Source organism: Hibiscus syriacus, unplaced genomic scaffold (genome assembly GCF_006381635.1).
Source record: "Hibiscus syriacus cultivar Baekdansim isolate YM2019G1 unplaced genomic scaffold, ASM638163v2 tig00003507_pilon, whole genome shotgun sequence".
NCBI lineage: Eukaryota > Viridiplantae > Streptophyta > Magnoliopsida > Malvales > Malvaceae > Hibiscus > Hibiscus syriacus.
Window position 1 is genome coordinate 1,225,235 of NW_024061975.1, and position 15,153 is coordinate 1,240,387.

Consider the following 15,153-nt stretch of genomic DNA (forward strand, 5'->3'; position numbering starts at 1 on the left):
AATATTCTAAAATTTTAATTTCTCAAATTATTTCAACTTAACATTCTAAATTTTTTGAGATGGTTGGAAATGGCACTGAAGTTTATGTAACCCCCTCAGACTGATGCAGGTGGTCTGATCTGATCCGTGGTGTCATATTAGGGCCACCAGAGCGACCCACTGAAGGAAATATCAAAAAATTACATTTTTTATTAAAACGTGTAAAATCATAAAATCATTTATAAATACAAAAGTAAAATTTTACAGTATTCAAAAGTAAAACAAATTTCAGACTCATATGTAAAACAAATTACAACCTACATGTCCCCTAATCACATGCACCGTACTCCGCAAGTAACACCGGTGGAACTCCTTTACTGAAGTCAATAGCTACACTGGTACAATTCTTTTAACCTGAAATGATGAGTAATAGAGTGAGCTTTGGAAAGCTCAGTAATACAATACTACCAGTTGATGCTACAGGACAGGCAGATAAAAGTAGAACAAAAAATTTCCTTATTGAATCAAACGTATACAGGTTTTCGAAATAAAATGGATTACAATGGTAGTTCATCGAGTAGAAGCCATGAAGATCTCAGTTCATAGGAAACATTCTTAGTATCAAGTTTTCAGGAAATCGAATAGGATGTCTAACGTGTTCCAACCAAAACTAGTTAAAAGATATAAATATTTTTGAAACAAGAATTGTTTATAATATATTTTCAAAACCATAGTAGAACCCTCCAACCGAACACCGATATACAATTCCCCAAAACTACATCCATAAGGGCTTACCCTAGGCACACAACAAAGGGAGCCAACCTAAAGGAATGCCTTGGGGCCCGTGAGCCTACCCAAGGTTCACCTTAAGTCCGTAAGATTTTACCAGCTGGATCAGGGTTGTACCTCTTTACTCTAGAATCCTACCCATATAAAAATCCAGTAGAAATCAGTTTTAGTCGTAGACTGTAATATATGGATCGTGATCCAGTCATATGTCAAAACCATGATAATAAAATAAACAATATAACTGATCTCCACCTGTATAACGTAAGTAGTTCCATGATTAACCTAAGGGAGTGTCTTGGGGCCTGAGAGCCTACCCAAGGATTACCTTAGGTCCGTAAGGATTTACCAGATTGATCAGAGTTATACCTCCATACTCCAGTTTACCCATATAATATCTCAATAAAACAGTTCGAGTATAACCCGTAAAAACAGGAAACCATAGTTCATAAACCAGTAAATTCCATGATTCCATAAATTAGGAACAATTCATATCTTTCAATGAAAACATGTAACCAGAGAACATATACCATGTAGACATAGTTCATAAGCCAGTAAATCATTAAATCAATGATTTCAGAAAATCACGTTTTAAAACAAGTAAAACATTTACATGTCACATAAGGAACACACTAGAGGATCCATATATTCTTGAGAGCTACTTGGAGATCAGAAAGGTATTCATAATCTTCTTGTATCAGAGGTACTTAATATTTCAAGTATGACATGAGTGATTCAATTACTCAACAATCAGAGGTATTCAGGATTATGAATAGAATTTTCAGAATTTTATGTCCAATTGAATTAACTGGGGTAGTCAAGATCCATTGCATCTGAGTTACTTGTGTGATCAGATATGATCGGAGTGATTTGAGTTTATAAGGGAGTAATGAAGGTTTAAGACATTTACAATATGTGTCGATCTATCGGATTATCGAAATAACTCAAGTTGAACAACTTCTAGGACTGATGCATGTCGACCGGTCCATTCATTACCATTCCAGGGTATTCAATCTTTAGTATAAAAATTCTTGTCCATAGATCATCTTCAGAATCATCGTTGAATATATCTCAAAGAGACAAACAAACATTCCAATGGTTTTTATTTCATTTTCACATTATAACAATATCAGGAATTGTTAACGTACTTTAATTCGTGGTTCATAACCCATAGGGACAATACATTATAAAAGTTCATCAACAATCCCAGACTTATCCAAATCACTTACTTAATCCAAAGTCATTGAGGTTACATAAATCATTTAGTAAACAAGTCTATCCCGGTCACTTTAGTGTTTTCCAGAGTAATTCGAACGTTTCTGAATTTCGGATACATATTGTATTTCCGTTCAGTTCAATTTGGTCAAATAATAAAGTTATTTTGGTATTCGAGGTTGATTTATTCATTTTAGAGTTAAGGGTATTAGTTATTCTAGGACTTAGATGTACTTTAGATCATTTTGCATTTTAAGCATATCATCATAATTCCGCTTAATTCTGTTAGTGGTATACTTTCGATACATTAGACTTGAATGCAATCTAGTTCCTTAGCGTTCAAGGTGTTTTAATCATTTGATTGATGAAGGTTATTATTACAGTTATTACGAAGCTCGAGGACATTTCAATAATTCCTTTAAATTCAATCATTTGCAGTTTCTCAGATAATTAGTCAAATATGTCATGTTAGAGTTATCTTCCACCATCTGGGGAAGTCTTGGTCCTTTTTCCATTACAAGGGCATTTTTGTAATTTTATCTCATGGTTCTCTTTTCGATAATTTCATATCTAGTTAAACCTAATATTTAACTTTTTAAGAGAATTTATCAAACTTCATGTATCTTGAAATTGATTTATTTATTATTGGATCATTGAACTTATAATTATTTTCGATTGGTCTTTCAATTTCTCTTTATCGAGCCGTCTAAGTCTTATAACGTTTTATGTCCTTATTCCAATTTTACGTCTGAGTTTACTGATAATTTAATACATCTAATGTATCAATCAGTTCAATTCATACAACTAACATTCATCAAAGAGTCCAAGAAGCATAGAAAATGTAGTAGAGTATTACCTCGGTTTCCGTTTCATATCGATCGCCCATTTAAACTCCATTCGATTGCCATCGAACTTGAATTCAACGTCCAATAATTCCTCAGATACAAAGCAACCGAATTTACATCAGAAACTGAACTCAATTGAGAAACAACATTGACTTCTGAAGGTAAAAGATCGAAAAATAGCTTACCAGGTGTGAATTTTGGCATAACGAACTTCATATTCAGACTCAGGAAGTCGAAAAACATAAAATGTGACCCTTTCCAAAAAGTTAACTTTTTGGTCAACGGTCAAAGTCAACTGGTCAAAGTCGACGGATCAAAGTCAATGGGTTGACTCAGACCGAGTTGAATCAAACTGGTTGACTCAGTGACTGGAAGTGCAGACGGGTCGGATTAGATGGGTCGGGCAGGCGGGTCGACCTGATTCTAGAATCTTCCCCAAGGCCATAACAATCCCCACGCGCATACGGTGACATATGGAGGCATGTACAACGACGTCAAGGGACATTTCGACCAGTCTTTCACTTCTAAAGCATCCTAGCAGCATTTCTAACTCAACCAAGCAAAATTAATCAAGCAAAACGGGGAAAATATATATCAGAAAGCAAATCACACCTTACACTAACGACGATCGATGACGAGAGAGCTTCAGACGATGAAATTGGCCGGGTTTAGAGCGCGCAAAGGTTCTGAGTCTGATTGTGCAGGCGATGAGGTGAGTTGATGGCCAGATTGGCCGAAATCAGGATAAGGAGCGACGGTGTCGGGGATGTTCGACGAGCTTTACAGCCTTGATTGGCGTCGATTGACGCCATTTTACATTGCGGGGGTGCTTGGACTAAAATCACCAGTCATCGAAGGTTCGAACGGGGTATAGAGAAGACCGAATGATGGTCGGACGGCGAAGGCTTGGGGTTGGCAAAGCTTCGATCGGGTGGGGAAAAATATTTTAGGGATTTTGACAAATTTGGGAATTTTGGTTCTTACCAATTAGAGGAAAAAATTTTAATTGGGTATTAAAAATGGGCAAATTCATGTTCAAGTCCCTGAATTTTATACACTTCCTAAAACTGTCCAATAGTTCCATAAATTTAAAATTTGACCCCTAATTTGGGGTGTTACAATTCTCCCATCCTTAAAAGAATTTCGTCCTAAAAATTCATTTATGTCACAGAATTGCAGAAATAAAACTTCCATCAGTTCTTCCATATCTTCCAATAGTTTTTACATAAGTACAGATCCTCTACTAATCCTTAACCAGCTGAGTATACATTCTCGTCAAGACTCTCCCCCACTCTATTAAAAGAATCAGACGAAATTATCCTTGTGGAATCAATTGGACCTTAGTTATGGGGTTAGGTTCATAGAGTGGTAACATATCCCTATTCATTTATGAAGTCGAGTTAGAATTTCTCGGATGATTAATTCCCACATAACTCGAGATGTACTTTACAGAATTTAGAAAAACAATATTGATATTCCTTTATGCATAGGTCAAGCCATAACGAATAGAAAACTTAGGTTAGCTTGTTACAGAGAGGGACTCGACCTCGGAGTTGTGGCTTAGACAAGTACGGTTGCAGTCTAGGGGCATGTACTAACCAGACATCTTTTAACATTCAACTGACATATCTATCTAGAAATATTTGACTCAACCTAGGCTTTGATACCACTAAATGTAACCCCCTCAGACGGTGTGGGTGGTCCGATTTGATATGGGGTGTCACATTAGGACCACTGGAGTGACATACCAAAGAAAATATCAAAAAATTAAAATTTTGATTAAAACATGTAAAATCGTAAAATCTTTTATAAATACAAAAGTAAAATTTTATAGTATTCAAAATTAAAACAAATTTCAGACTCATATGTAAAACAAATTACAACCTACATGCCCCCTAATCACATGCACCGTACTCCACAGGCAACGCCGGTGGAACTTCCTTACTGAAGTTGATAGCTGCACTGATACAATTCTTTTAACCTGAAATGGTGAGTAACAGAGTGAGCTTTGGAAAGCTTAGTAATATAATACTACTAGTTGATGCTACAGGACATGCATATAAAATTAAAATAAAAATTTCCTTATTGAATCAAACGTATACAGGTTTTTGGAATAAAATATATTCCACTGGTTGTTTATCGAGTAGAAGCCATGGAGATCTCAGTTCATAGGAAACATTCTTAGTATCAAGTTTTCAGGAAATCGAATAGGATGTCTAGTGTGTTCCAACCAAAACTAGTTAAAAGATATAAATCTTTTTAAAACATGAATTATTTATAACGTATTTTCAAAACAATAGTAGAACCCTCCAACCGAACACCGATATGTAGTTCTCCAGAACTGCATCTATAAAGGCTTACCCTAAGCACACAACAAAGGGAGCCAACCTAAGAGAATGCCTTAGGGCCTGTGAACCTACCGAAGGTTCACCTTAGGTCTATAAGTTTTACCAGCTGGATCAGGGATATACCTCCATACTCCAGAATCCTACATATATAAAAATCCAATAGAAATCCATTTTAACCGTAAATTGTAATATTTGGATCGTAATCCAGTCATATATTATAACTGTGATACTGAAATAAACAGTATAATTGATCTCCATATGTACACCATAAGTAGTTATATGATTAACCCAAGGGAGTGCCTTGAGGCCTGAGAGCCTACCCAAGGATCACCTCGGGTCCGTAAAGATTTACCAGCTTGATCAGAGATATACCTCCATACTCCAGTCTACCCAAATAATATCCCAATAAAACATTTCGAGTATAACCCGTAAAAATAAAAACTATAGTTCATAAACAAGTACATTCCATAATTCCATAAATTAGGAACAATTCATATATTTCAATGAAAACATGTAACCAGAGAACATATACCATCTAGTCATAGTTCATAAGCCAGTAAATCATTAAATCAATGATTTCAAAAAATCACATTTTAAAACAAGTAAAACATTTACATGTCACATAAGGAATACACTAGAGGATCCAGATATTCTTGAGAGCTACTTGGAGATCAGAAAGATATTCATAATCTTCTTGTATCAGAGGTACTTAATATTTCAAGTATGACATGAGTGATTCAATTACTCAACAATCAGAACTATTCAAGATTATGAATATAATTATCAGGATTTTAAGTCCAACTGAATCAACTGGGGTAGTCAGGATCCTTTGCATCTGAGTTACTTGTGTGATCATATATGATCATAGTGATTTGAGCTTATAAAGGAGTAATGAAGGTTCAGGACATTTACAATATGTTTCGATTTATCGGATTATCGAAATAACTCGAGTTGAACAACTCCTAGAACTGATGCATGTCGACTGGTCCATGCGTTGCCCTTTCAGGGTATTCACTCTTTAGTACCAAAAATTCTTGTCCATAGATCACCTTCAGAATCATCGCTGAATATATCTCAAAGGGACAAACAGATATTCCAATGATCTTTATTTCATTTTTACATTGTAACAATATCAGGAATTGTCAACGTACTTTAATTCATGGTTCATAACCCATAGGGACAATACATCATAAAAGTTCATCAATAATCCAGACTTACCCAAATCACTTAATCCACAGTCATTGAGGTTACGTAGATCATTTAGTAAACAAGTCTATCCCGATCACTTTAGTGATTACCAGAGTAATTCAGACGTTTCTAAATTTCGGATACATATTGTAATTTCGTTCAGTTCAATTTGGTCATATAATAAAGTTATTTTGGTATTCGAGGTTGATTTGTTTATTTCAGAGTTAAGGGTATTAGTTTTTCCATTACTTATATGTACTTTAGATCATTTTACATTTTAAGCATATCATCACAATTCCGCTTAATTCTGTTAGTGGCATACTTTTGATACATTAGGCTTGAATGCAAACTAGTTCCTTAGCGTTCAAGGTATTTTGATCCTTTGATCAATGAAGGTTATTATTATAGTTATTACGAAGCTCGAGGGTATTTCAGTAATTCCTTTAAGTTTAATCATTTGCAGTTTCTGAGATATTTAATCAAATATGTCATTTTAGAGTTATCTTTCACCATCTGGGGAAGTCTTGGTCCTTTTTCCATTACAAAGGCATTTTTGTAATTTTATCTCATAGTGCTCTTTTCTGTAATTTCATATCCAGTTAAACCTAATATTTAACTTTTAAGAGAATTTATCAAACTTCATGTATCTTGAAACCGTTTCATTTATTATTGGATCACTGAACTTATAATTAATTTCGATTGGTCTTCCAATTTCTCTTTATCGAGCCGTCTGTGTCTTATAACGTTTTCTTTCCTTGTTCCAATTTTACGTGTGAGTCCACTGATAATTTAGTACATCTAATGTATCAATCAGTTCAATTCATGCAATTAACATCCATCAAAGAGTCCAAGAAGCATACAAAAAGTACTAGAGTATTACCTCAATTTCCGTTCCATACCAATCGACCATTTAAACTCCATTCGATTGCCCTAGAACTTGAATTCAATATCCAATAGTTCTTCGAATACAAAGCAACCGAATTTACGTCAGAAACTGAACTCAATTGAGAAACCACATTGAATTCTGAAGGTAAAACATCGAAATACAACTTACCGGGTGTGAATTTAGCAAAACGGACTTTGGATTCGGACTCAGGACGTTAAAAAACATAAAATGAGACCCTTTCGAAAAAGTTGACTTTTTTGTTTGCGGTTAACGGTCAAAGACAATTGGTTAAAGTCGATGGGTCAAAGTCAACAAGTTGACTCAGACGGAGTTGACTCAGTGACTGGAAGGGTAAGCGGGTCGGGTCGGATCAGACGGGTCGACCCGATTCTGGAATCTTCCCCAGGGCCAGAACAAGCACCATGCGCATACGGCTGCGTATGGAAGCGCGTGAGACAGCGACAAGGGACATTTCGCTCGGCCGTTCACTCTCGAAGCATCCTAGCAGCATTTCCAACTCAACTAAGCCAAATTAATCAAGAAAAACGGGGAAAATATATATCGGAAAGCAAATCACACCTTACCCAAACGGAGATCGATGATGGGACAACTTCAGACGACGAAATCGAGTGACTTCATCACGGAAAGAGAATTTTGTGGGGGAATTAAATCAGGAAGAGAAGAAAAATGATCAGAGCGGGAAATTCTGGGAAGAAGGTGACTTCATCAATAGAAATCGACCCCATTTTGAAATATCTAGAAGGAAAACAACTGGGAACATTGGCTCTGCTTGTTAGCAATGAATCGGTACTTCTTTGATCATTGATTCCTACTTCTACTGAACTTCATTCTTTTAGTATTTGATTTCGATTATAATTACTAAAATAATAAAAACAAATATTTATATTGTTATATATAGATAGTTGTAGTATGACAAGGACTGATTCTATCAAATATAAAGAATGTGGGTTAAATTAAATATCCTAACTCGTCTTACAAAAATAAATTCCTTTTCATCCTTGGATTAAAAAACAAATTATATGTATACCCTATACGTATAAGTGCCTTGTATTCCATATACCCGTGAAAAAAAGTTCATCATTGTGACAACTTTGAAGAAAATCTTCTTCTTTGTACTTTTGATTCAATGCACCACATTGACTGAATCTTCTCGTCCATTGGAGAAGATGAAAAGAAAACCGATGGTTATAGTGGCATTATGTTTAATGTCATCAACTTTGGAGCTATCGGAGATGGACTCAAAGATGATTTATTTGGTCAATCTATCCACAATAACTCACATAGTTTCGTGTCTTTGTCTAGTCATTGGTAACCCAGTCACAAAGTCTATGGTCACCCTATTCTACTTCCACTGTGGTATCTGAATTGGTTGGAGCAACCCTAAAGGAACCTGATGTTCAACCTTAACTTGCTAGCATACTAAGCACTTAACGACGAACTCGGACACTTTCTTTTTCATACCCAACCACCAATATAACGGTCGGAGCTCTTGATACATCTTGTTACTATCTGAAAGAACTGAGAGTGGGCAACAATGTATTTCATAGAGGATTTGGCTACGCAATTGTTTGTCTGTAGGTACGCACAAACGACCCTTGAAGTAGAGTACGCCTCCCTCGCGTAATTCAGAACCCAAGACCTCACCTCGGTGGACTTTCTCCACACGAGCCCTTAAGGGATTGTTCAAACTCTACAGTCTTTGAACCTTACTTACTAACTCAGGTTCTACTTGAAGTTTGGCTAGTAACATGCCATCACTAAACAAATTCAAGCGTACAAACAAAGCTCACAACTCATATATCGGCTTCATACTCAACGCATCTACGACCACATTTTCCTTCCCAGGTGGTAGTCAATTACGCAGTCGTAATCCTTTAACAGCTCAATCCATCCACATTGTCTCAGATACAACTACTTTTGCGTGAGTGGGTACTTAAGACTCTTATGATCGGTGAAGATATGACACTTCTCCACAAACAAGTAGTGTCTCCAGATCTTAGAGCAAAATTGCTCCGGCAAGATCTAAGTTGTGGATGGGGTAATTATTCTCATGCATCTTGAGTTGACAGGATGCATAAGCTACCAATTTCACTTTTTTCATAAGAACCCACACAAGGCCATTCAGTGAGATATCGTTAAACACTGTGAATTCCTTGCCCGATTCTGGTTGGGTCAACACTGGGGCTTAAGTTAAGATGGTTTTCAATTGATCAAAGCTTTTCTATCGCTTCGCATCCCACACCAAAGAAACTCCCTTCTGAAGTAGTTTAGTCATTGGGGTAACTATCATTGAGAAATCCTTTACAAACCAACAGTAGTACCCGAAAAGACCTAAAATGCTACGCACTTTTGACATGTTTTTTTGTGGTTCCCACTTTAACACTTCTTGAATTTTCAAAGGGTCAATCCGAATGCCATCCGCTATTACGACATGACCAAAAATGATATCTCAGACAGAGACTTTAGTCATGCTCCTAATTTTATTGCTAGTGCACTAGGATATCATCTATGAACACCACCATAAACTGATCTAAGTGCGGGTGGAAAAATCGATTCATTAAGTCCATGAATATCGCTGGGGTGTTGGTGAGTCCAAAAGGCATCACAAGTAAATCGTAGTAACCATACCTTGTCCTAAACGTTGTCTTTTCTATGTATGCATCCTTAACCTTCAACTGGTAGTACCCATATCTCCTATCTTCGAGAACATACAATTTCCCTTAAGTTGGTTGAAGAGGTCATTGATCCTAGGGAGAAGATAATGGTTCTTGATGGTTAATTTGTTCAACTGACGATAGTTGATACACAACCTCATCGATCAATCCTTCTTCTTTATAAAAAGGACTGGTGCTCCCTAAGGAGAAATACTTGGTCAGATAAAACCCTTCTCTAAACACTTTAGAGTTGGACTTTTAATTCTTTAAGCTCTGTCGATTCCAATAACATAGGGAGTAATGGCCACCAGAATGAAACCCGGTAATACCTCAATGCTAAATTCTAACTCCCGACCTAGGGGTAAACCTGATAATTCCTTAGGAAACACGTCATGGAATTCTTGAATGGTTCAAATATCATTGAGTATGTGAAGAAAAATTTGGGCATCGATCACATGAGCTAAAAAGGCTTCACAACCTCGATCGATCATCCTCTGAAACAATCATTGAACACCCAAGTTTCTCGCTAACCATCGATACTTTGGTTCTATCATCCTTCCTAAGCTTGAGTTGCATAGATTTACACCTCAAATTAACATCGTACTTTGAAAGCCAATCCATGCCAAGATCATGTCGAACTCTCTAAATGGCAACACTTAAGGTTAGTTGGGAAAACCTGACCTTGGATTTTGACTAGACATCGGTGGTGAACCTTGTCGACCATAAAATCTAACCTTAAAAGGCTATAAACCATGACTCATACCTTCAATGGAAAACACGATAAAAGTACTTGAGATCACATTAACTGTGTCACACTCTTCCTAAGCTCGAACAATATATTGGCGTGAGGTTACTCAAGGCTCTACACCGGCCAGAGATCTAGCAATGCCACTATTGTGTTGTCCAAAAATAGAACTCCCATCTATCGAGGGTCTTTAGACCTTCTGGATTGTTTGAGTTGATTTATGGATCAGTGATGGAGTCTCACTCTATGCCTCGTGGCAATCCCAGATAAAATGGTATAGTGATCCACAACCAAAGTATCATACAGTCTTTAAGTAGAACACCCCAAGATGCCTCTGTCCATACGTCAGACAAGTTGGAAAAGGTTCTCTCATATACCTGCTAGCACTCACCGCTGACGCTATCGCTAAGGGTATCCTATGTGGCCCTGATCTACCCCCTCGATCTACACTTTAGGTTGATCTCTTGAATTATTCTACTGGGGTCCACCACAACCTTAAGAATCTCTAGTTATCTTAGACGATCCTTGAGTGGGTCTCGAAGACTTTGTTATCCTCTAACTCTGTCCTGATATAATAATAGATACTCTAGACCTCTTCCCCAAAATCTCCTCAATCATCTTTGCCTAGCGAACCAGCTCAACGAAGATTCAGGTGGGTCTGCAGTCAAGTGGGTGAGAATATCGAGATGAAGGTCGTCCCTGAACCTCCTGCAACGATGATACTCAGATGACACAAACTCTGACACGTACCGACTCAGTCAGAGAAACTCCATCTCATACTCGAACACCGATCGATCTCCCTGGGTCAGATGAAGGAACTTATCTCTTAAATCATGGTGTAAGCCTCTCCAATATACTTCTTTCAAAACTTTAACAAGAAGTGCTCACACATCGATTTTTTGAGCTTCATAGCCATCTCAATAGTCTCTCACTAGTCTATGGCATCACCCTTTAGTTGGGCGATGATGCACTCCAAATTACCCTTAAGGGTCAAGTGTAACTCTTAGAGCATGCAGAGGGTCTATCTAAGTCAATGATAAAAAATGATAGGGTCATCATCCCCAAAACCAAAGGATCTACCATCTTGTATCGACAAAGTCTCTCGACTGAAGACTCCTAATGAGCTATGAATGAAGGAACTAATAGTGTGGATGGGGTAGGTGCTACATATGGAGTCCTATGGATGACCCTCTCTATATGCCTCACCACAGTTAGATTCCTAAAAAAGACTACCTCGTCGACCCGAATGTCCCCCGGAAACTCAAACTCGGAGTTTGAGATAAACTCATCATTGGTGTCACCCGCTAAAGAGGTGCAACTCTCCTCTCTACCCTCGTGGTTATGGGTTGCTATCTTCCATAACCTTTTTTGCTAAAATAAATAAGGAAAAATGAGTCATTATCAATGTTCCACACACAAAAGTACATGTCAATACTCTAGGAGCATCTACACATATAGACCCATTACTAGTTATAATTCGTGGGTCCTAGGAACGAATGAACCAAATGCTCTTATACTACTAAATGTAACGTCCAAATCCAATTCGAACCGAAGATCGAAGGACCAAAATGTCACATGGGACCACCAAAATGGCTAACCCAAAAATTTCTTTAAAAAAAATAAGATATCCATCAAATTCATCCATGATACTCTCTCTATCCCATTAAATGTGTCCATTATTGAATTTTAAAAAGTCAAAAATTTTAGACTTTGAGCATGGTTTTTTTAATATTTTAAATAATTAAATTTTATAAAATATATTTGAAAACTACTTGACTTAAGGTTTTTAAAATATATTTTTCATCTTTTTATCAATAATAATTTGAAACAATAATGAGTCAAAATTCAACAAGTTTAACTAAAAAAATTCAACAGTGGACATATTTAGTGGGATAGAGGGAGTAATAAAATAAAATAATAGTATTTGATTTACAAAATTTGTGAGCCCCCAAAATACATCCCAATTAAGTTTAACAATGTTTCAAAATACAATTATGACTCAAACACAAAAAGATCTATATACAATACAAGCCCTTAAAAAAATACTCAAGACTCAAAAGCTTGTGTCTTTCTGGACTGTTCAATAAGCTACTTGAACGCTTCTCCTAATAACATGAACACAAAAACAAATTTTGAACGTTAAGCTCACTAGCTCAGTGACATACTAATAACCAAACTATACTACATGTGTCTACTATATGTTCATGTTAGAAATTGTATAATTTAGCATACGAAGATGCTAAGTTAAACATATATATAGGTAGGCATCATGGTGTTGTCAGAGGGTTTCGCTATATCTTAGAGTCACACACTCATCTAGCCTACATAGGGTGAGATCCAAAATTTCTACATCAGAAATGTTCACTCGACCAACCAACGCCTTACGAGTACTTGGGGCATCTATACCCAGTCGGTAAATAAGTGCCTTGTGCACTAGATGAGAATTTTTTAGACATCCTAACATACAAACGTTCATCCTGTAACTAGAGCAACCCAAGGATAGTTTTAGGACTTCCTAATTTAAATCGTTTATAAATGTAATTATAATTAGTAGCATTGTTCTCCCTTGAAATCTTATTTAGGAAGTTTCGATGGCCTTTAATTTCCCTACTCATACTTTTAAAAATAAGAAAATTTCTTACCCAAATCAGATGATGGTATCAATACTCTTAGTTTGAGTATCGATACAACCTTACGAAAGTATCGATACTACCTTTAGTATCAGTACCCAATTTGGTTTTGATCTTTTGAAAATTTCCTTAGCATCAATACTCCTAGCTATAATATTTTTACTTCTATATAAGAGTATCAATACTACCCCGAGTATTGATATAAAAAATAGCTTTGACGTTTTGAAAATACCTAGTGTTGATACTCATACTTGGGGTATCAATACTCTACCCTCAGTATCGATACTTATAGGAGTACCGATACCAAAATTTTCTTCTGGAATGTGTTAAGTACACTCTGTATAGATACCCCTCCTACGAGTATCGATACCCAACCCTCATTATCGATACTCAATGAATGAGTATACGGCTGCGTATGGAAGCGCGTGTGACTGCGACAAGGGACATTTCGCTCGGCCGTTCACTCTCGAAGCATCCTAGCAGCATTTCCAACTCAACTAAGCCAAATTAATCAAGAAAAACGGGGAAAATATATATCGAAAAGCAAATCACACCTTACCCAAACGGAGATCGATGATGGGACAACTTCAGACGACGAAATCGACCGAGTTTGGAGTGCGTTAAGGTTCTAAGTCTGATGGTACAGGTGGTGAGGCGAGTTGATGGTCGAATTTGCCGAAATCGGGAAGAGAAGCGGCGGCGACGGGGATGATCGACGAGCTTTACGACCTTGATTGGCACCGGTTGACGTTGCGGGGTGCTTGGGCTAAAATCATCGGTTGTCGACGGTTCGAACGGGGTAGAGAAAAGGCCGAATGGTGGCCGAACGACGAAGGCTTAGGGCTGGCGAAGCTTCGATCAGGTGGGGGGAAATATTTTATGGATTTTGAACAATTTGGGAATTTTGGTTATTACTAATCGGAGGAAAAATTTTAACTGTGTATTAAAATTGGGTAAATTCAGGTTCAAGTCCCTGAATTTTATGCACTTCCTAAAACTATCCAATAGTTCAAGAAAGTCATAATTTGACCCCTATTTTGGGGTGTTATAGTTTATCTTTGGCATAGTTGGCATTTGGGGCAATTTAGGCTGATGATGAAGATGATTGAGTAGCTTGGCAATCATATTTGCATGTCAAGTTGAATGATTTATCAAATCAATTGAAAGAAGCTGATTTTGTTTCGAGAGATCTCTACTGACTTTGCAAATGAAAGATTTCTCTAAGCTGGATGATCTGATTATAGTTTGCAGCGTTGCTTTGCAAGTGGATGGTTGTAGTGGCATGGAGCTGGAGCGGTGTTATGGTTAGAGTGCTTGTGTTAATTACATTGCAGTGATTTGAGAAGGTGATGGTGATGTGTCTTTTATTTCGATTCAAGGCGTCAATGTGGCTTGGGGTTTGGCAGTTTCTTGTCTTTGTTTATTGCTTGGCAATGGAAGGTCTTTGCCCGATTCTTTACGAATGGTGGTTCTCTTTTTGTTGCATTTTTTGTGGGTAGCCTGATGGATGCAGTCATAGAAGGGCTGGCTCAATTACAAGGCGAATCGAGCAATCCTTGTGGAAGTTACTAGGTTGCCTTGCCTTGAGCATCTAACATGTTGTGGCCGTGGATGTTTTGATGTTTCTTCGTCATTTTTTCTGTCTTGCTCGGTGAATCGGGGTGTCCCCGTTATGTTTTATTATGCTCGACATTGTCTTGACGGCGTTGATTTTGTTTGCATCAGTCGTATTGCAGTGAGCTGAATTGTTTCAATGTGTCGTGTTGGTCTAATGGATTCGTTGCAATATGTTTTTAATTGCTTCAGCCCGATATACTTGTGTTGGTAGGCTGCTATTTTGTTGTTTCCCTAAGCTT

At 37.1% G+C, this 15,153-nt stretch overlaps 1 long non-coding RNA gene across 1 annotated transcript in view; it reads right to left on the minus strand.

The window, feature by feature from the left end:
• LOC120178868 overlaps positions 1 to 11,768 on the minus strand; it is a 29,160-nt gene extending 17,392 nt beyond the window's left edge. Inside the window, exon 1 of the long non-coding RNA XR_005521559.1 lies at positions 11,748 to 11,768. This is a non-coding gene — a long non-coding RNA (uncharacterized LOC120178868). The remainder of the gene's footprint in view (positions 1 to 11,747) is intronic.
• Positions 11,769 to 15,153: the final 3,385 nt, after the last annotated feature.